The following is a 23,497-nucleotide window of genomic DNA, read 5'->3' as shown; positions in this document are numbered from 1 at the left end:
CAAAGATAGACAAAATCTGTAGGAATGATCTCTGCTTCTGGGATTGAGTCTCTGCTTTAAACACATCTGGCTCTCCTGAGAAATGAAAGTGCTTTATGAAGAGTTTCCCACTTTACATTAAAGATTTAAAAACTAAACTGTCAAGTACAGAAAATTCAACACATTCCGCCTTCATTTTATACAATCCCACATCCACTTTTCTTCCTCATCAAGTGGGTCTTCCTGGTTTTTGGTTCTTATGGGTAAACCACCTTCTACTTTTGTTCTAGTCTCCCCTATCCTTCAATTAAAGCCCAGCCCCAAGGCCATAAGAACTTCCTTGACAATCAGTGCACTGAGGAAGACTTTGCATTTCCAAGTGTCTGTGCTCCCATGAAGTTCAATACTTGCTTTGTGATAGTATAATAGTACCTAACAGAGTGCTTTTTATATTGAAGGCACTGTTTAGGTGCTAAACAAATGTTATTCAATGCTCCAGCAATCATATAAAGCAGACTTTTTTTTTTTTTTTTTTTAAGGAAAGGAGGGGCAGAGAGACTGGGACCCTCCCCAGCAATTAAAGACATTTCTGTGGTCTTGACTGCCATGTTCCTTTCTGAAGACTCTTATCTTTCTAAGCATTATATCTTCCATAGCACGTAGCAGAAAGGTGTGTGTGTGTATTATCACTAAATGGCGACCGATTTAATGTGAAAATTAAACGACCAGTTATACTTGGATGTACATAGTCTTATTATTTTTATTTTACAATGATGCTGATATCTGGAAGGAAATAGGAGAGAGTGGTCGCAGAAGTGTACTTAAATTCTTCTTATCATAACATTTACATGATATCGAAGAGTTCCAGAAGAGCCTGTTGGTGAACATTTGGTTTTTGAGCATTGCTACCTCAGCTTATACTGATGATACAACTTTTACATTAGTTTTAAACTTTTCCTGTCACTTTGGCAAGATCCCAGAATGGTGCAGAATAGGAGACAAAAACAGAAATAACGAGAAGATAATTACATGCTCAAGCACAGCAGAACAATTGCCCCAAGACCTAATATAGTGAGAAGGGTGCCATGAATCATGAATCATGAGGCCAAAGACAGCCTCCACGTTAAGCGGCTAACCACAGAAAACTGCATCTGAACCACTTAGCCCTTGAGAGTGACCCAGGATGTACATATGCACAGCGTGCAATTTTTAACCACTTACCTGGGAACAAGAGATAGTAATTGCAAAAATGAGATCACGAAAGTACTTACCCTGTGACCACACGGGGAGATGCTGGCCAAGTGCTAACTGTGCCAAGAATAAAAAATAAAAATAAAAAAAAGTGGGTGATTTCATATGCCAGATGAATGTCCAATTTACTGACTAACCTAAACATAATTTTCTTGACCACTTTAATTCCAGTGGTATTTTCAGTGCTACAATAGTATGCAAACAAAGCAACACAGAACAGTATTTCTTGTTTTCTTTCATCCTTTCCTCTCTTCCACTCTACTTGTGCTCAACCTTCTGACGCTAGAAGATGTGTCTGTAGCATAGACTATGGCCTGTATATGTAAGAAAGTGTTCTCCAAATCTGTTCTATATAAATAGTTTTCAGGTTGATAGAAGACTTTTGTAACCGAAAGGGACTCAAACCTTTGACTGTCCTTTTATTTTGAATGCAATATTGAGTTTATCAGAAAACCAAAGAATAGTGAAGTACTGATAAGTTAACAAGAGAAAGAACCCAGTTTACTGTCATCATTGGCAAATGTAGCAATTGCTACCATTTAATAACTACTACTACTGTTTAAAAACCGCTACTGGCCTCATCTAAAAAACCTCATACAACTTAAAGGGTCACTTGATCATACTCCCCTTTTCTTTAAAAAAAATATTTAACAGTTGGATTAAATTTTTTTTTTAAGGTTTATTTATTTTTGAGGGAGACAGAGCATGAGTGCGGGAGGGGCAGAGAGAGAGAGGGAGACACAGAATCTGAAGCTGTCAGCACACAGCCAGACACAGGGCTTGAACTCACACCATGAGATCATGACCTGAGCTGAAGTTGGATGCTTAACTGACTGAGCCACCCAGGTGCCCTGAGTTAAATTTTCTAAAGCTTTTTACTTTTTGGTGTGATAGATGTTTATACTTGCAATTGGCAGTTATCTGTCATTTACAAATGCAGATTTTAAAGGAAATTTCCAGTGTTGGAAAGCTACCACTACTTGTTCTATACATTGTGAATAAAAAAGTAGGAATTAGGCAAAATAAAAATGGGTCCATAAAAAACACAGTTCTTTAGTGGGCTTTATATGCCAAAATAAATACCATATTGTAGTGAGCTTTCTATGTTGTTTAAAACTTAACATAATTTGCCTCTTAGTGCTGGTCTATAATAGTGAATTTTCTTCAGCTATTTGCTCTGTATATACCACTGAGTGCAGGAAGTTCAAATTAAATATATATTCTAACTGGTTCAGAAACTGTAATACAACTTCACTTTTCATTCCACTTTCATTTAGACAAAGCAGTCATTTGATTTGCAAATAACTCTGCATGTGAGGATTCCTCACATATAGTTTACTACAAGAGACAATGACAACACACCTTTTAAAATTTGTTTATGTAAATTTTTGTGAAGAAAGATCAGATTTTATATATATATATATATATGTTTATTTTTGAGAGAAAGAGAGAGAGACATACAGAGTGCAAACGGGAGGAGCAGAGAGAGAAGGAGACACAGAATCTGAAACGGGCTCCAGGCTCTGAGCTGTCAGCACAGAGCCTGACACGGTGTTCGAGCCCACAAATCACGAGGTCATGACCTGAGCCAAAGTCAGGCGTTTAACCGACTGAGCCACCCAGGCGCCCCAGATCAAATTATATTTTAAGGCACTTAATGAAAGATTTAAAATATGATTGTGTATTTTAAGGAATTTTTTGGGTTATTTTGGAACCATACCACAATAGAAGTTTTTGTTGTTTTTGTTTGTTTTATTTAGATTTGAGCCAGTATACAGTGCAATATTGGTTTCAGGAGCAGAAATCAGTGATTTGTCACTTATGTACAACACTCAGTGCTCATCCCAATGAGTGTCTTCCCACAAAAAAAGTTTTAAAGGCAATTAATTTTTTGAGATAATGAGTAAAAATAGCTCGGTTTGAAAAAAATTCTATAAATACAGGTCAGGTTTTTAGAAGTAGATTATTTTGATAAGGTTCATTTGTAAGTTAATAGTTTGCAAGTTACTGTACTTGCTTAGAGATAGCAAAGTTGAAGGCAATTGCTGAATTTACCACATTAGAATAAAAAAATAGTAAAAAAAAAAAAGACAGTCAAATTACCATTAAAGTACGTATTTCGTAATTCACGAACTCCTTAGTTTTTCTCTCTAGTGGTGCTCCATAAAGGTTTTAAAATTTATGTCAAGAAGATTGTTAAATAAAAAAGTTTAAAAACTAATATCGACACAGTGGTGATATTTGTGTGAAAAAATGGTTAAGACAAAATCATACATATATTCATATGCATAAATCTAGGTGTGACAGGTTAACATGTCAACATACTAATTTCTCTCTACTTCTTTTTCTCTCACTTGAACCCTAAGGGCACTCTCAGTCCACAGAAACTACTGACCTAAGGCTAAGATTGAAAGAGTTTTGCTTCATGGTCCCAAATATCAAGAGACCATGTTTCCGTTCACAAGACGAGTGAAAGTGGGTCCAGAGAGAAAAGAGCCAGAAGACTAGAGTTTACATTGGAGAGGAGGAAGCCTCTTGATAGGGCCAGGGAGTAAGGCAGAGGGGCCTTGGGCTGCACATCTGTTAGTGTAGACAGCAGCTCCCTGCCATCCATCCCCTGGGGACGTTTGTAAGCCCCCTAGCCCAGGGTTGGGAGTTGTATACCGTGTGTTGGCATGACCAGAGCAGAAGTGTCCAGAGTCAGTCAGGAATTTTCCAAATAATTGAGGCAATGAAAAAACGCTTAGTGGGGGACACCTGGGTAGCTCAGTCAGTTAAGCATCTGATTCTTGATTTGGGCTCAGGTCATAATCTCATGGTTTGTGGGTTTGAACCCCACGTCAGGCCCTGCACTGACAGTGCGGTGCCTGCTTGGGATTCTTTGTCCTTCTCTCTTTGCCCCTCTCCCATTCACTCTCTGTCTCTCTCTCAAAATGAAATAAGTAAACATTTTAAAAATGCTTGGGAGAAACCTAAAGCAAATACACGAAAGGGATAATCCTTATGACTAGGGCCATTTGTAGAGTTGGGGGAGAATGGAGCCAGGAGAATTTTTGCATCCTCTCTGGATTAAAGGGGTTAGAACAAGAAAGTATTCATTTAATGTTTTGTATATTTAAAATAATTTTAAATCATTGATTTCATTAAAAAGAAAAAAAGGCAGAGGTGCCTGAGTGGCTCAGTTGATTGAGCATTCGACTTCGGCTCAGGTCATGATCTCACGGTTCCTGAATTTGAGCCCCACATTGGGCTCTGTGCTGACAGCTCAGAGCCTGGAGCCTGCTTCAGATTCTGTGTCTCCCTCTCTCTCTCTGCCCCTCTCCTGCTCATGCTCTTACTTTGTCTCTCTCAAAATAAATAAACATTAAATAAATTTTTTAAAATGACAAATTGTAATAAAATATTTAAAATTTTTGGCCGGGTGGTTCAGTTGATTAGTGTCCAACTCTTGGTTTTAGCTCAGGTCATGATCTCCCGATTCATGAGACTGAGCCCCACTTTGGACTCTATGCTGACAGTGCGGAGCCTGCTTCGGATTCTCTCTTCCTCTCTCTCTCTGCTCCTCCTCCTCCTCCTCTCTCTCTCTCTCTCTTTCTCTCAAAAATAAATAAAAATATATATACTTAATTTTTTTGACAGACAATGATTTTTAAAAAGAGGAAGTTTATAAAGTGTTAAGGGTTGAATGTCTGTATTCCCCAGATTCATATCTTGAAATCCTAACCCTCAACATGATGGTACAAGGAGGTAGAGCCTTGGGGGATGATGAGGTCATGAGAGTGGGGCCCCCATGAGTGGTATTGGTGCCCCTATAAAGACCCCACAGAGCTCTTTCATCCTTGTAAGCGGCGAGCATATTGCAGGAGGAGAGCAGTGTGTGAACCAGGACGCAGGCTGTCCCCTGGCACTGGATGTCCCAGCTCTTGGTCTGGGCCTGTGAGAAGTAAACTTCTGTTGTTTTTATACCACCAGTCAGTGGTGGTTTGTTATAGCAGCTCGAACAGAATAGGACAGGAAGCCAACGAAGATTTTAACTGAGCCTCTGAATGGGTCTTCAGAGTATTGCCAAGAGGTTTCTAAGCTGTGTTAGTTACACCTAACTTCATGTCAAAAGTACATTATCACACAGTAATATCTCTAATCATTTATTGTAACAACATATCAGATGTGATTTAGGTTGATTTGAGAGAAATGGGTAAAGAGCCAAAATGAGAAGAGAGAGGGGAAATGCGAAGGGACTGGAAAGGATACGTAAGGATAAATAAGGATACGTAAGGATTGGCATTTTTAGAGCATTGTCTCTATGCCAGCTCCTAATGTTAGCACTTTACATAAATTGTATAATTAACTCTTCAAAAAAACTTTGAGAGATAGGTGTTATTATTAATCCATTTTACAAATGAGGTTATTGAGGGACGAAAACAGCAAGTTGCCCAAGACCACAGAGCTGGAGAGGGTAGAGAGGTTAACCTTGAAAGTCTAGCTCTGGATGTGAACTCCCAGTCACCACATCCGATTCCCTTCATTGTACGGAATAAAAATCAACATAGAGGACGTACACTGAAGTCAGATACGGAAAGACAGAATTAACACGAAAAAATGGTACAGGAGGGACTCACTTCTGGATCAACCTGTTTTTTAATTACCACTAGGTGGCAGTGGTGGCTCAAGGCACCTTAATTATTTTCGGGAGGAAAAGGGTTAAACAATAGGCCTTGGGGTGCTTGTGGAATGAGAAACTGTACAACCTCATTCAGCAGTATGAGATGATTATAGATCAAATGTGACCCTTAAAGGGACCTTTCTGACTCTGGCTTAAAACAAGCCATGGCATATTATTAATCAACATCTTCATTAGTTCTTTCTATAAACCTCAAAATTTGTTAGTTTGTCACTACAATTAGTAAAATCATTGTCTTAATAAGGACATAATCTCGTGCCAAGTATCATATATATAGAAGTTGATAAAAGGACTCCATATTTTTTTTCCAGGGCCATTATCACAAAGATGACAGTGCAAGTCAAGATTAAAGTAAAATGGTAATTATTAGAAATATGTGTGGTGTTGGACTATAATTAAGTGATATTTAACTAGGAAATCTAGGATTTACTGAGCCTAACCATTCTGGGTCCATGAAGTTCTTGAGAAGGGGATACAGGAGGCAAACATAATAAACTAATTCCCTCCCCTTTGTTAGGGTTGACTCCGTACTAGCTGCCCCCATTTGGAACTTGCTGGAAGACTGGACATTCACAGACGATCTGAACTCAAGCACCAAGTGGAGGTTCTGCCTTCTTTTACGGCCCTCTTCTTACTGCCAACTGGTTTGCAAAATGAAATAAACGAATTTATCTTTAAGTCAAAATTCTTCCTGGGCTAGCCGAACTGCTAAGAGCTCAGGATGGCTGGTCTGCATTCAGGGGCCAGGTCCTGGGTCACTTTCTTGTGGAAGCAGAAGAAGAGCAGAAAATGTAGGGGCAAAGTCCAGGAGAGAGAGCCACACCAACCACGGGACCCCTGGCACTGTGTGGTCAAAGACTAGCAGACATCATCTAGCCACTGTTCTGGAAGCCTGTCCCATCAACTCCTCACTGAGGGACGCAGTCAGTAGCAGGTGGGGAGAGAATCGAGAATCACACCCTTCTCCACCATACAAATAAAATGATGTGCACTTTATCTTTTCCAGGGCTGAGCTAGTCAATGAGAGCCATCAGCCATCAGCAGCTAGCAAGCATGTGAAACTGTGACTGAGAAACTGTTAAGACTCAGACACCAAATGTCTGATTTGATTTGATTTTAATTAATTTCAACTTAAAGACTGAAACAATATAAGATATTTTTCTGTTAAACACAGCTTTGTAGTTTTGATAAGACTCATTGCACATTAACCATGGGCCCACATAAGATACTATTGCATCATAACGGGGGTGTTGATAGCACATCCTTCCTGGTGCTATGAGCACATGGACCATCAGTTGAATCAATGTCATTGGATTGACTCAGTTGAGATGATTTTTGGAATGTATTTGTGCGAACTTTTTTTTTAGGCAATGTGAGTTATAGTAATACCTATGCAAATTAAGTTTAGATGAGTCATGCAATATGAGATATTACTCACTTAATACCTTAGTTACATTTTTTTCTCAAAAGGTCTTCAAGTTCTCTCTCTCTCTCTCTCTCTCTCTCTCACACACACACACACACACACACACACACACACATAAAACTATTAGCAACTCTTGACTTAGAAAATTAAGCCGTGTTGTAGATGCTTTGGATTCATCTGTCAAGAAGAATTTCAAACAGACTTCAAAAAATCAATTTCTGTCTTAACAGACTCTGGTTACATTAGGTCAGAAATTTAAATGTATTGGAATTTTTAAAGCAGGAGTCTGATGTTTTCCTTATTGCTTCATTTGACTGTAAGGTGCATGTCGGAAGTATTTGTGCTCTGTGTTCTGAGAGTCTTAAAAGTGCCATGAATGCAGTTGTTAAACTCACTCAAATGTAAACTTCAAGGCCATGGATATACATATATTTGAAGATCATGAACTATTTTATTGAACTATTGAAAGAAAAGACTATGGATTCATTAAATACTGTATTCTTTGCAACTGCTCATTAAGTGAGCCATTGGGGAATTTTACAAAGATTTCTTGTATTGTTACCTCCATATCAAGATTTTTTGAAACAAAAATAAAGATGAAAAACGGCAGTGGAATTTATGTTTTCTCACTTATATCACACTGCAGAAAAATAGGCAAAATTTGAAGCTCTAAGGAAAGGTACTAGAATTTATGTCAAAATTGAAACTGTACATAGTATAAATCAATAATAATTATTTTACATCTTTTCAATCTGAATCAGTATACAACAGAGTTTTCATTGTAATTGCCAACATTATGTAAATTGTCCGCAAGAAGTAGGAGAAACATTGGAGGAACACTCTTGGTGGTGATAAAGTTTTAGAATTGCTTTTCAACTCATTAAATTCTTTGAATTTGATGTTGATAATATTGAGCTAGTGCAAGAGTTAACAACTTTAGTTAATTTGGGTAGACATAGTTAGGAACTGATCTACCTTTGCTTTAAAGAGCAGTTATTCTAAAGAATGGTGAATCAGTCTTATCAATGTGGATGTGAATATTAATAGAAATGATTTTTTGTTACTTGCCTCAGTTATTGGAAAATGTTTAAGGATATTTGGAAAATAGGTATGCGAATCTACCTTTTTGACTGTCAATTTTATGAAATCTAAATACAGATCATGGATTTCCAGTAAAAATTTAGCTCTCATGTAATATGTGCTCTGGCCTATAAGTAGCTAATATGCACGCCAGAATTTCAAACACTCAGTACGAGAAAAAGAATGTAAAATAACTCATTGATATTTTAAAATCTTGGTTATTTGTTGAAGTGATAATATATTTTAGACATTGGGTTAAAGTATAATAGTAAAGTTAATCTCTCTTGTTTCTTTTTTCTTATTTAATTACCTGTATGGCTCTTATTATCCTTGTATTGGGTCTAGCTGTTCTGGACTGTGCTCAGAATTCTTGGGGAGCTGGGCTGAGCCGTGAAGAATTTTGGAGCCTTATTTGGATCTAACATCCTTACAGTGTTTGATTCCAGAGTACAACTCAGAATGAAAGACAACGTGATAGCAGAGGGCTTTCCTGGTTTCTCATACCTCTTAAGCATAAACTCCCAACAAACACCTGTATGGGTGTATAGTATACCCATTAATTCCATACACAGCAGCAGTCCCTCAGATCTGGGACTGCCCCTCCCCGCTCCTCCTCTCTACCACCCCAGTCCTGCACTATGTCCTTTGACTTTCTGAGCAAAGCCTTAGCCCCTGCACCCCCTTTTCTGGCAGTCTTATCTTTTGTCCATCCATGTTTCCCAAAAACCTAGTACTGCCTTCTTTTCTTTCCTCTTCCCCACTGCACACACATCTGCTGATGCTAATTGGCTTCCTTTAGGGTCTCTTAGAAGGAATCAGACATTCTAATCAACAGGGAGGTTATCATTTCGTCCATCTGGTTCCAAAAACTTTAAGGAGTTACTATCTACTTAATGAGAGACACGTCTCCTCACCTTCATATAAACTTTCAAAGAGGAAAGAAAACCCAGTGGGTTCACTCTTCTCATGCCTCCAATTTATGGCTCAGAAAAAGAAAATCAGAATTATTATGGAACATGAGTCAAAAAGCTAAAGCAAATGGACATATTTATCAGGCAAGGACTGATTTAGAAAGTGTTTTTGAAGATTAGCATGCACAGAGGGACAAAGTCTAATGTTAAAAACATGTCTGCAAAACTGAAATGTTATGTTATAACAAATTAAGTTTGAAATTGTTTTAATTGGTGTATACATGTGGAAACAATAGAAATCCATCAAGTAGAAAATATACGTATTCACTTCTGAATGCTCTCAGGAATTTTATTAATTATTTTGTATTAGAATTCTAAGCAAGAGAATAATGCAGCTCTTTTTTTCTTTTTCTTTTCTAGCAGAAACAAATATTTTTGAAATGGTTTTCATGCAAATATTCATAATTTGCTAGTTAGGGTAATCATCCCATTTTCTGATTATTTTTAAGTCAGAAAATGTATAGTTCTAAGATTACTGATACTTTAAGGAAAACATATTTTGTTTCTTGTCTAGACTGATCACTTAATGCTATATAAGATACATATATTTCTGAATATTACCTCAAATAGAGATAATAATAATATATCTCCTGGGATCGTTGGGAGGATTAATGTGATGGCGTGCCTAGCACAGAGCTTNTGACTTATTTCGCTCAGCATAACACCCTCAAGGTCCATCCATGTTGCTTCTTATTTCCTGATCACTGACGGCATATTCACACCCCATGTCATTATCAAATAGCAATATTTATCAGGACCTGTTCTGTCAAACAGTGGAGGTACATCATAATCACATGTAACCAAGGCAGCTTAAACTCTGGATTGTCTGGAAAAAGGTGGAGAAGTAACAATTTTCTTGACCCATTAGTCCCATGTTTATAATATGATCATTACTGAATAGGATTACACGGTTCAAAGATCTTTTTCATACAACATGCCTTATTTCAGGAGTAAAACCTGATTATTGGGCTAACCAAAAGATAGTATTTTTTGATTTTCTTAGAGAGTGTAATGTATCGATTTTTTTAGAGAGTATAACTTGAGGAATTTTCAAAGATAATTTTTATAAATGTAGAATTTACCTCAAGTGCTAATTTCGGAACCTAATTGTGACATTACATGGGACTCTACTAGATTGGACAAAATCCACCTTTTGGCAATTTCTCTTTATTATTGTGAGTCTTTTACCTTAGAATCATTAAGTCTTTTCCTCTCTCACACAGACATGAGAGGGAAGCCTGTAAGGGTCTTGTAAATACCTTTAGTGCCCTGTAGCTTTGTGTGGGTTCAAAAAGCATTGGCAGCTACTGAGAGTTCTATATATGTATATTTATATATATACCTTTATATATATTATATATTATATTACATATATAATAGTATATGTTTATATTATATATTACATATATAATAATTTATATATAAATGTTTATTTATTTATTTTGAGGTGGGGATTGGAGAGAGAGAGAGAGAATCCCAAGCAGGCTCCATACTATCAGCACAGAGCCTGATTCAGGGTCTCAATCTCATGAACCATGAGATCACCACCTGAGTCAAAACCGAGAGTCAAACACTCAAACAAGTGAACCATCCAGGTGCCCCTCAGAGTTTTTGAACAAGAAATATAACTGAAATGATACTTTTTAAAATATATTAAGCTGCTTTTTAAAAGATTTTCCACAAATTTTGTTGCCTCATAACTCTCAAAGCAAGAATCAATTGCTTTTATTGCTTCAGTGGGTACAATCTAGAGAATGAAGTCATGCTCAATTTGGAGTTTCAGATTCAAGACTTTATGTTTTTTGGGGTTTAAAAAAATTTGTTTTGATTTTGGTTCAGAGCAAAACAATATCTACCAAGTCAGGATTTTGTGAGAGGGAAAAAAGGATTCCTAAATCCTAAAACTTCCTTCTTATATCAAGAATGGAACATGAAATCAAGGCAGAGAACTTTGCTCTCCAATTCTATAAAAAAAGTATATATTAAAGCATGTTTCTTTTCAGGTAGAGACAGAAGTAGGAAGCTCTTCCACCTCTGAGTTTAGGAAATGACAGGCTGTAAAAAGCAGGTGACCTAGATGAGTGAGGATGAGCCCAAGGGCCCTTGGGAAGGATTGGGGAAAAGGAATGGCAGTAGTATAGAAACTCTCATTGGGATTCCAGATCGAGTGGGGGGAAATCAAAGAACGTCCAAGTTTCTGCTCTGCTTCCCTTTGTCTCGTGCAACATGATATCAGAGTGTTGAGTCAGTGCAGGCAGAGGAAGGGTCTAGATGTGTAGACTTGAAGCAGTGAGCACTTGACCTGCTGCCCCTACGTGACATGGAAAAGGTCTGCATATCCCAGAATGACTGTATGAAGGAAGAAGAAGGTGGCTGAGAATTAAAAGTAAGCATAACTAAATAAAATTAGGCTTAACTGCCAGAGGGTCACCATAGTTCAGGGTGAGAAAACCAGTGCAAAGTCAAAGAGTCCCAAGGAAAGACCACTAAGAGGCAGAGAATCTACACGGCCAGAAAAAGTCCATGTGGAGCCTAGCTAGCACATGGAGTCTGTGGAGTCCATGGGTGCAGTCACTCTGCTTGCCTTGACAGCATGGACCTTAGTGCCATGATGCACAGATGTGTCAGCAGGTGCACGGGGAATGGAGAGACCAATGGATGCCAAGACCCATCGGTTATTCCTTGGTCAGAGTCAGCAGGGCTGGCGGAGTGTGCTGTGTGGACCCAAGTTCCCTTTCTCTTGAGGACGTGAGATTGCATGTCCTTAGATATGTTAAGGACTTAAGAGACTGAAGTAACCCAAGAGCCTTTTTAACCTAACAAGAGACATAGTTACCATTCATCATCAAATTTCATCATCAAATTTTAGGGCTTTTTTTTTTTGTAATAAATAAAATTTATTTTATTTTTAATCAGAGGAATAGAGGATCAAAGGCAAAATGAGGCCTGTCGTAGAACATAATAAATTAGTATTTTTGCACATGGGAACTGTAGTGTGTGAATTTTAACCTTGCTATAGGAATACCCAAGTACTGTTTAATCCTCCTCTTTCCTGCCTTATGCAAACCCAACATGGGTTACATATGTAGGATGCAATCTTTTCACCATGTCTGCTGGCAGTAAAGATTAAAAGATTAAAATTTTAGAAATTCAATGGATGAGTCACATATCAAAATGTAACTTTGAATATAGAGTGAGGCATCGGACATCTTTATAAGTGAATCAAGGAAGAGTGGAAAAGTAAAGCTGTTTGAACAGAAAAACTGTCATTATTAGATGCTGGTGTATTGACACAGCAATTTTAACTACTGTCCTACAGTATGAATGAGGCAAACCCCGTGGCTTGTTGTGAGAGCAACTTAGCAGTTAGACACCCCCCAAACAGGGCCCCTGCTTGAGAGGGTATTTGACAGTGCCACACACTGTGATCATTTATAACCCGGGGGGGTGGGATTCTCCTGAAGGTTATTTTTAGTTATTTGATGACACATTTCTCCTGATCCACATTTTTCTCTTTTCCTCCTCCATTCACATTAGACCAAACCTCAAAATGAATGTTCAATAACTCATTTCATATTCTTACCACTTAACAATCTTGTCTACTTTTTAAAAAACCTTTATTCATTTGCTGTTCAGTTGTACCTTTTATTTTAAGAAGCTAAGGAGGCAAATGGTTTTTAATTGGCCTGCAAATATTTACATCCTATACATCCTGTGATTCAGCAATTACACTTATCAGTTTTCCACCCCCTGCTAACGTAACCACAGCATTGTCACGAGGGAATTGGGGGGAGCATGCTGTAGCACACTCACTCCGCTTTGGATGTTGTGCAGGAAGAAATGCCATCCCTCTGTAACTTGTACTGCAAAATTATTTTCCACCCTCAGGGGCAGTTGGTCTTTTCCCACCACTGATGGGCCACCACTGTGGCAGGATTTAACGGTTCCCTCGGAAATGCCAAATAGATTGTTCTCTTACAGTGCTGTGTCCAGTAAATACTTGAGTTATGCCTGTAATTGCCCTAAAATGCACTTCCTGCTGTGTTTGCTTCTGTCCAAGAGCAGTTTAGAAGGTCAGCCTGAGAGCTTTAATAGCCTGGATTACTTGTTGTTGCTGGGTAATGGAGTAACCGGGAAAAGAGGTGATAGTCTTTGTGCCTCATTTATTGAAGAAATGCTTCTAGAACTCTTTCACAAGATGATGAAGTCATTCATTCTCATTCAGGTGAATATTTAGGGCATCAAGTTATTGCTGTTATTTTCAGGAAATATACAGCAAGCACAGAATTTCTTGCTCACAAATAGACCTGTCTAGTAATCTGAGTGGAGGGTAAATCTGTGTACACTTCTGTGCCTCTGAGGTTTCTTGGCCTTTTCCCTGGACTCTTGCTCTTGGGATGGACATAGAATCTGAAAACAGCTACGTCCGTGCCAGGCTGCCTGAGGAGTGTTGTGTGGTTCTGCCGGAGGCCGTGTTGAACCCTTGCCTGAGGCTCCGGGCCATTCTGAAAATTCTCGAGGAAGAGGCACATTTGTGTTGGGTTTGCTTTGGACAGCAGTGACCTCCAGCACTAACACACGTCACAGGGACAGCCTGGAATAGCGGCATCGCATTATTTCTTGGTAAATGAAAATATGTGGTCACAAGGGAAATGTGGTTAAGAGGAGCGTCTTCGCTGGCTGCTGCTAACAAGAGGGGCAAGTGGTAGTCCAGATTAGAGAACATTCCAGGTAGCACTGCCCAACAGGAAGCAAGTGTGTTCCCATCCTAACTTCTGAGACACGCTGGCGGGCACCTGGCCATCAGTGCTCACTCTGTCAGTTTCTCTCTGAGGACCCACGATGTGGAGATGGTGGTGCCATCTTCCAGCTGACATTGATGCCACAGGCTTGGCGTTGATGGGTCTGGAGTTCTCTTTTCTTCAGGTGTAAGAGACAGAGACTCTGCTAAAGATATAGAAAAGCCCAAGCAGCTTGTAACTAGGATTATTTAAGAATTCACTGCAGGCCCTCTTCTCTCCAGAGACAGATTCACTGCTTGATGCTCTTTTGGTCACAGTCAACAAGCATTGAGAAAGCCAAATGCCATCTATCTTGTTCTTCACACCATGTGACAGCTGAGTAATTGCCCTATTTTGGAGAACTACTTTCTGATGCTACAGTACAAGCTCTGTCTGTTTCCTTGACTTTAGCAATAACTGCCTCAAAAACTAGCCCCAGATCCATCTAGAACGTGTTAAATGCCAGTTATAAGTAGGCACAGTGGTAGACCCTGCTCAGACATTATCTTCAATGTTTGCAACATCCATGCAACACAAATTTTGTCTCCATTTTATGGATGAGGACAATGAAGCTTATGGAGGGCTCAACATTTTGCCAAGAGTGGGAATCACAGGATTTGAACCCAGACTCTTTATCACTGCCATGGCCTTTGTGTAAATGGAATACAGAGTCTTGAGTCACATGGGTCACATTTTGTGACCATATAGAGGGACTTAAAGGCCATATAGAGAGACTTCTCTATTGGTAGGAGTCTTTGGAGGTTAATTTTGTGGGTCAACTTAACTAGGCATAAGAGTGTCCAGATGGTTGATTAAATACTATTTCTAGGTGTGTCTGTGAGGCTGTTCTGGGAAGAAATTAGGATTTGAGGACGTAGGGTGTCCCCAGCATGGATGGGCACTGCCCAGTCAGTTTTGAGCCTGAATGTGACAGAAGGGCAGGGGAAAGTTGAGTCTGCTGTCTGCCTGACTGTTGAGCTAGGACATGGGCCTTTTCTTGTCCTCAGAGCCAGTTCCCAGGCCTTTGCACTTGTACCAGCCCCGCACCCCGGCTCTCCTGGGCCTCCGCCGTGCAGGTTGAGGATCCCAGAACTTCTCAGTTTCCATAATTACGTGAACCAATACCTTATAATAAATCTCTTTACATATGTATATGTGTGTATGTATGTATATGCATACATATGTGCGCATATATACGTATGTATATATGTCTGTATGTGTGTGTGTGTGTGTATATATATATATATACATATATATATATATGGGGAGAGAGAGGGAGAGAGGGAGAGAATATACATATTCTATTGGTTCTTTTTCTCTGGAGAGCCCTGAGTAATAGTTCCAGTTTTTATTTAATACTTTTATACCTATGAGACCCATGAACTACGTGTAAACCTAACTAGGTTTTAATCTCCTTATCTCCTTTAAATGATTGTAGTTTTACCATCTTTGCCATGGGGCTGGGCATAGGTTTAGAGACATGTCAGGTCCTTCTTTCATATTTGTCTTAAATGGAGAGATGAATGCAAAATGTTTTGTTCTCTTTCATTTCCTTTCAAATGCTTTAAGAAGACTGCTGGCATTATGTTTTCTAAGAAAGTGGACACACGTGGTGACTTCCACAATTGGGGGTGACTTCCACAATTGGGGGTTCTATGGAAGGTAGGGACCAAGTTTTTCGGATCTGTGATCACCCAAAATACCTGGTACAATGATCTACATCTAATGAAGGCCCAAAAGAAACTGAATTTGAAGATATATTGTGTTTTCTTCTGTGCCTTCTTTTAGCTAGTAGGAAAGTTCTTTTATTTCCCAAAAGCAGAGAAAAGTGTCTTTACTCTTTATCTCCAGTCCCCTTTTTCTCAGATGAGCAAGGCCTTGTGCCCTGAAGAATCCAGCAATCCCTGTCTGCTCAGAAAGAGAAACTCACATAGGAGAACACTAACCCTTCAGTCTAAATAATGGATCTTGGAAGATTCAAGCACCCAGTGGAGAAAAAGGGACCATGGATGACATCTGACACAACTGAATACACTTACAAACACTGAATTTCTGCAGAGCACACAGTGAGTGACCTGAGTGACCTCATGCACCAGAGTCCATCTTTTTTAATCTTTATGGCCTTTTGTGACACAAATCATAGGACACGTGATTTGGAGCAAGAAAATAAAATTTCTGCTGAACTATATGTCCCATGAGAGCAGGGGCCATGGCTGTCTTGTTGGCTATTGAGTTGATAGATCTCAGTACCAAGCCTGGCATACAATGCTTAGTAAAATTCATATAAGCAAATGAATAGGCAAACAGGTAAATGCTGTGCTTTAACTTGGAAGAGCTGGAAAGGTCCAGAGGGGAATCCAGGATAGGAAACGTCAGCCAGCTCTTCCCGACCACTTGAGTGTCACACCTTCGGCTGCAGCCTCTTTCAGCCACAATGGCTACATGCATTTCATTAATAAAATCCAAATGAGGGTAGATACTCAGTTTCTCAGTCTCACTCGCCAGAGTTCAAACCTGCAATGGCCACAGGAATCTGGTGGTGACCATAGGTACAGCGCAGATACAGAACATTTCCCTTAATATTGAGAGTCTTTAGAGCAGTGCTTCCCTAGGCTCAAAGGTTTAAGGAAGGAAAAGCAAAGCATGTCCTCATGGGTTTTTTCATAGTCCATCCCAGCTCACAAGTAAGAAGCCATGCAGGCCCCAGGCCTTTACGAGAGTTCTAGAATATAATGTACATCTGGTTGGGGAACATTGCGTGTTGTATTTCATGACAGCAGAATGGCAAACAGAATGTGGGGAAGGAAAAGCTGTGGGGGTGGTCACGGTCTTTAGTGCATCCCCCCATTCCATCTCATCTCTGCTTGTCAGCATTAGGCCTTGGGGACACGGAGCTTGTCCTTTGGGGACTCCTAGGACTGGGAACAAATTTTTACATTTAAAAAAAGGAAACAGACTTTTTCTATTATTGCAGGAGTTCACTGACACAAATTTTAAAAATGAAAATAAATATGTAAAAATAAAAATCTGTTATCTCTTATGTTTTACAATATCTTCTTTGTCCTTTTCTGTGCTCTTATACTTTGTAAATGCAATGCATGAAGCACCATTTCCAAGATGTTGTTCTTTAAAAAATTTTTTTAGTAGTTATATATTTTTGAGGAGGGTGAGACAGAGTGCAAGTCAGGGGGGACAGCAAGAGAGAGGGAGACACAGAATCTGAAGCAGGCTCCAGGCTCTGAGCTCTCAGCACAGAGCCCTAGTGGGACTTGAACCCACGGACTGTGAGATCATGACCTGAGCCAAAGTTGGATGCTTAACTGACTGAGCCACCCAGGTGCCCCTCCATGACATTGTTCTTAAATATTCCTCTGCAACATCTTATTAATGAGGGCATTTTATTACATTTAGTGGATATATTATAGATTACTTAACTGTCTCTTGTCATTGGATATTTAATTCATTTTTGATGTCATGGTTTTTTTTTTTATGAACATTCATACAATAAACATCATTGCACAAAAGGTTTGTATATAGCCTTACAATTGTTATGAGAGCTAGGAATTCTGGATCAAATTATAAGCAAAAATTTAAGTCTTTTTGACACAGATTGCCACATCTACCTTCTATATTCATGTTTATACTTGTGTCTTCCCACTAAATTTTACTAGAAGAATGCTCTTCTCACAAAACTGTATATATAGGAGTTGCACTTGACTGTTACCTCGTGGAGCGTGACAAAGGTACATTTTGTAATGGAACCAACAAGAGTTTGCTCGTTGGTGAGACCCAGATACACCAGGTGTGGATGTCACACCAAGTAAAATTTGTATGTGACAAGTAAGGAGATCATGGGGAATAGCTTCCAAAGCCCTGGCTCTCTGAGCAGGAATGGGTCCTTTGTTGAGGGTTAGGAGGAATATTTAGAGAGGGGAGCGTCGTCATCACCTGTAGAGGCAGGCATAAGGTTGTGCATGTGTCTTACAGAAACCTGCCTGTACACACGTTGTTTGTTATGTCATGAGATATGCGCTCTCCCTTGAGTGGAGACTTTAGCCTCACAATGCGGTGGACGTGGCTCTCAGTGTTCCGGAGGTCTCGCCGTGGCCCATTGGTGGAGTTGTGAGTAAGGGGTAATGCTCACACTGGTTGGGCCGGGCCGGGCTGGGCTGGCTGGAGGCCTTGTCTGGACAGTCGTTCACTTGAGGGGAGATTTCACTTTCCTTTGCCTGAGTCAAGAGTAAGCTGGAAAGAAGAGCTTAAGGGAAAATGTGAGACAGAGGTTGGTGAGTACAAGCAGGTGGGCAGTCAAAGTCATATATTAGAGTCTAGCAGGTGACAGTTTGAGTGGTTGAGATCTTACCATGATAGCTAGTGAATAAATCATTCTGCCCCAGGAATCTCTCTCTCGTGGTGAAGACTCAAATCATGCTCTGTAATCAACAACTTCATGAAGCTGTAAAATGTTGACAAGAAAGTTTAGAGGAAAAGTGGTTACATTTTGCATTGTTGTCATTTTTGTTTGTTTCAGTGGATAGTCAGGGTCAAGTTGTGACCATAGCAGGGATGGAGAGCACACACTGGGATATATTTAGGATTTGACGTTGGTGTGTTGGGGCAGGTGAGAGCCTGGGTGTTTCGTGCTGTCAGCAGCTGGGAAACTACTCCACCGTTGGCCCAGAATGGAGGCAGGGTGTGCTTTTTCTCCAAAGTGACATGTTCAGTCACCATCGATGAGTGTGTGCCAACTCTGGTATTTTTGGATTCCTGGGGCCAAAATGGCATCTGTGAGGAAAATGCCATCTTCCATCCTTTTATTCTTCAGGCCCTTATCATGTGATTTACATCTCCAGTTAATTTCCTACATTTACTTCTTGTTTTACTAGTAGGATGATACACTTTTGTCATCCCCATGGTGGGATTATGGAAATTGTGTATACTGGATGCTTGGCCTGCCCTTAACTCTGTGTCCATACCTTTCCTGAAGACAGTGACTGATAAATGGATTCAATGTTGTCTTTTTCCTAAATCCCCCTTCCAGGAGTGCTTTCTCGCTGGTCTTTTCGAACACACTGTTTTAATGTGTATGCAAGAGAAGCTACTTTGAATAGTAAAATGAGAACATGTGTAGACTCCCAGGCATTTATCTAGCTTCACATCTTCACTGCGCTCCTGGCTGGTTGTGTGACTTGAGGTACATTACTTGTTTGGCCCCTCTGCCCTTATTAGTAAACTTGGGACACAGATAGTACCTGCCTTGTAGGATTATTAGGGTTCTATAAATTAATATTTGCAAGTGCTTTCAACGGTGCCTGGCTGTGAGTGTTACAAAGTGTTTGTTAAATACGTGGCCATATGTTCTTCAGTCTCTCCTTTCACCTGCCAGTATTTTCGGAGCATGTTTGTGTCTTTTTCTGCTTACCCATTTATATTTTATTGCTCTTGGTTGTTTTTTTTTTTTTTTTTTTGTAAGAGATTTCGGATGAAATCTTCAGATAAAATCTTATCATTTCCCCTGCCTATAATTGATCAGACATTTAGGGTTCCTTTGTGAGGATGGTCCTTCATTGAGACTAAATAATAACACGTCATAATGTTAATAATTGCTAATACTATTTGAGCACTTAATTATGAACCATAAGTGATACTAAGCACTGCACCTGAAGTCTCCTTTAAGTCTCACAAAAATCCTATAAATACCCCTGTTACTCTCATATTAAATACGAGATTTGAAAGATCTTTCCCAGGCTCTACAAGCCATGGCAGAGCCGGCCTAGGAGCTGGGTCTGTCTGAAGCTTTTTGAAGCTCCTCCCACATTTCACCCTGTTTCATGCTCCAGGTAGATCAGAAACTCAGTTTATCATTTACTTAGTCATATTCCAGCAAGATGCAGCTGCCATTGATGAGGACCCTGTCACTAGCAAAGCAGCACTAAACACAGCTGCTCTTCACCAAGAACCTGCTATCGTCAGGTTCAATGTTCCCTTATGCCCATTAGACTAGATGCCCCAGGAGGCCACAGACTGAACGGGCTCTAACGCCATGGTGGCCCACCTGGGCAGACCCTCGTCCAAGCCTGTAAATCCCACCAGGTACAACAGCGAAATACTAAGGACAGCTAATCACAAAAAGACAACAAGGCTTTAAGCTCTAGCCAATCAAGTAATTTTCTTTCTTTGCTTCTGTACTTTCTCTGTATACACCTTTTCCTTGCACATCTAGCCAGTGCTGGTCTTGCTTAAATTAACTCTTAAAATTTTCATATGCCCAAGTTTATCTTTTAATAGGTGCTGAAATAATTTTCCAGGCCTAAGACAAGGCTGCTGTCACCCAGAGTGCCAAGTCAGCAGACTGAAAGAAAATTTCGAAGAGTTTTGAGTCCCTGTAGAGACACACATTTAGCTGGTAAATCTTCAGTGTAACTAGTCAGTCCCCAAACACCAGGCCACCTCTGGATCTTCTCACCCAAACACGGTTGAGTGTGTGGCCCCAGCCAACCAGATACTCTCTATTGTCTCTTTTTTGTCTTTGTCTTAGAGTGTTCTTGTTTTAGCCTCCCCTTGCTGTTCTCTGGACCCCTGGAGGATGGAGACTGCCCACCTTCTGCAGTCTTAAATAAAGTTTGTTTACATCAACTAAATTGTCTTCTTTATTCCTTTTTTAGCAATTTTTGGCAATGAAGAATGAGATCTGAAGCTGACCACTAATAGGCTATGGGACAAAGAGATGCACAGGAGAGGCACCTGCTAAAACCCTCGAGCTCACTCTTCCTCATTGTTGCTAGAGACCAAGGGTAAGTCACTCTCAGATTTGAGCTCCATTCCCTTCTGTGTAGCTCTCTGATCCAAACTAACTTCATTTAAAATATCCATGTATATGTACACAACTATATATATATATATAAAGGTTCTGGGACCCCTTTCTGGAGTTTGTTAAAAGTTTGCAGAAAGTTTCTGGAGACCCCAGAAAGGTTTGAAGGTGTGTTAAAATTTCCAGAAAATTCTGGAGTCCTGGGAAGGGTCTTGGGTAGTTAATATCAGGGGTCCACGGCAGATAACAGTGGTTAAAGCACTAAAAACCAGGAGTTTCAATCCTGTAATGGAGCACTTGCCCAGCTTCCATTTGGGGATGTGTAGAAATAATTAAGACAAGAAATTGGACTATATTGACTATCAAATCTAAATCTAAGTCTAATGAGGCATGAATCAGACTATTAAAAGCCATCAGGGAGTCCATTGCTATAAAGAGATAGTCTCACAAAAGAATCATAGGGCTGTCACTCATGGGAATCTCCAAGGCCCGAGCTACAGAATTGCCGGGTGCATGTATAGCTGTTAGATGTTCGTCACCTAACTCACAGAGTCCTGTGCTAGGACACGTTGGTCACAGAACAGGTTAGATTGATTCTAGGTCACCTGCCAACCTCAAGAAGACTCCTTGTACAAAATACCTCCCACCCTGAGGTGGGATCCAGGGAAAATGGGCACAAGCCAGCAAAAGGTGATAGTTCTTGCCAGAGTCTGCTCTCTCTCATGTCCCTGTTGTGCCCCAATAAGAGAGGAAGAGGACATTTCACACTGTCCCTTCTTTCCAAATCCAGACTCTTTTTAAGTTGGTTTTTGGGCTACCCATTGGTTGTTGACCTTTTTCTACCAGGGACAGTGATTTCCATCTTACTTGTCTTGTTTTATGCTCTGAGAACTTGGCTTGGCTTTCTTCCTGCCAGGGGCATGCAGGTTGTCTGTTTTTAGACATGCAGGCTGCTCATCCGTCAGGTGGGGGGGCCCCCAAATATGACAGAAATGTATATATTGCTCTCCTTTTGTGGCTAAGGTTCAACTGACTGTTGCTAGCTCTCAGGGGATTGTCTTAATCGTTCTTTTTTCCCTTCTTTGTTTAATGTTTATTTTTGAGAGAGAGAAAGTGTGTGTGCATGAGCAGAGGAGGGGCAGAGAGAGGGAGAGAGAGAATCCCAAGCAGGTTCTGCACTCAGTGCAGAGCTAGACTTATGGCTCAAGCCCATGAACTGTGAGGTCATGACCTGAGCTGAAATCAAGAGCCGGATGCAAAACCGACTAAACTACTCAGGCGTCCCTTTCTTTGGTGGTCTTTGGGAGTGGGTCTGGATATTGGGAAGATAATGTCTGTGGTACCCTCTTTGGGAATGCCTCTTTCATCCATAGGTTACTCAGTACTTGCAGGAATGTTTACTGTTCATTCTGGCTAATCTCTGACAAGATAGTTGAAAGGACTTTTTAAGTAGCTCTAGAATCAGAAGTTGAACGATTTTGAAGCTGATCTGTTCAGAACCTGTCACAACCTCTTTTTTAAGGCCTTCTCCTCTGAGCTAAAATGAAACTATGTACCCAGAGGCAGAGAGAAACATTCCAAAGACAAAGAGCTTTAATTCTGAGACACAGGAATATTTGGTTTCTATGTTCGTTGAAGATCTTCTCCCTGACAGAAAGAAACAAACTGAAGATTACGTAGTTGGATGGGTGGTCAGCTCCTGATACCATGCATGTTGCAACTGAAATATTTGAGGAATTAAAGACAACTAAATAGGTAAAAGTGATATAGGATATATATACAGTGGAGTATTATTCAGCCTTAAAAATGAAATTTTGCCATTTGCAACGATGTGGATAGAGCTCAGTCAAAGACAAATTCAGTGTGATTTACTCATGTGTACAATTTAAGGAAGAAAACAGATGAACAGCCAAAGAAAAAAGAGACAAAAACCCAGACTTTTAAATACAGAGAACAAATTGGTGGTTGCCACAGGGGAGGTGGGTGGGGGGATGGGTGAACTCGATAAAAGGGATTAAGAGTACACTTATCACAGGGAGCAGTGAGAAACGTATAGAATTGTTGAGTTTTACTGTAACCTGTGAAGTACTCTAACACTGTATGTTAATTATATTTCAGTAACACCAACAAGCAACTGTTCTGCAAAGTAGGCCAGAATTTCTTATGCAGATCTGTCTTCAGGCCGTGCCATGCCGACTCACCTGGGAGTCCTCATTTCCATAACATTTTGAAAAAATAAATCTTCCTGTTGAACGTACCTTATGTACATATGTTTATATGTCTGGACTTGGAGGGATCTGGGAGATAATGTTCTTGAATGAGGCAGTGTATCAATAGAATGATAAGTCTTACTAACAAGGGCTATATGACTGTGCCTTTTCCACGTAAGAGTATAAACATCAAAAAGACAAAACATCCCATGCAGGAGGCCTGTCTTTGTTCTTCCAATGGGGGGTGGGGAGGTGAAGGACTGCAGATCCAGATCTAGTTTATTGTTTTCTTCAAGCATTAATATTC

The 23,497-nt window shown here is 39.9% G+C and overlaps 1 long non-coding RNA gene across 1 annotated transcript in view; it reads left to right on the top strand.

Annotated features, from left to right (window-relative positions):
• LOC144224300 (uncharacterized) overlaps positions 1-23,237 on the top strand; it is a 29,448-nt gene extending 6,211 nt beyond the window's left edge. The window contains exons 2-4 of the long non-coding RNA XR_013333008.1: positions 20,835-20,963; positions 22,635-22,735; positions 23,099-23,237. This is a non-coding gene — a long non-coding RNA (uncharacterized LOC144224300). The remainder of the gene's footprint in view (positions 1-20,834; positions 20,964-22,634; positions 22,736-23,098) is intronic.
• Positions 23,238-23,497: the final 260 nt, after the last annotated feature.

This window comes from Crocuta crocuta, unplaced genomic scaffold (assembly GCF_008692635.1).
Source record: "Crocuta crocuta isolate KB4526 unplaced genomic scaffold, BGI_CrCroc_1.0 scaffold2, whole genome shotgun sequence".
In the NCBI taxonomy this organism is placed as follows: Eukaryota; Metazoa; Chordata; class Mammalia; order Carnivora; family Hyaenidae; genus Crocuta; species Crocuta crocuta.
The sequence above is the reverse complement of the archived record's forward strand: the minus strand, read 5'-3'. Positions and strand labels throughout refer to the sequence as shown.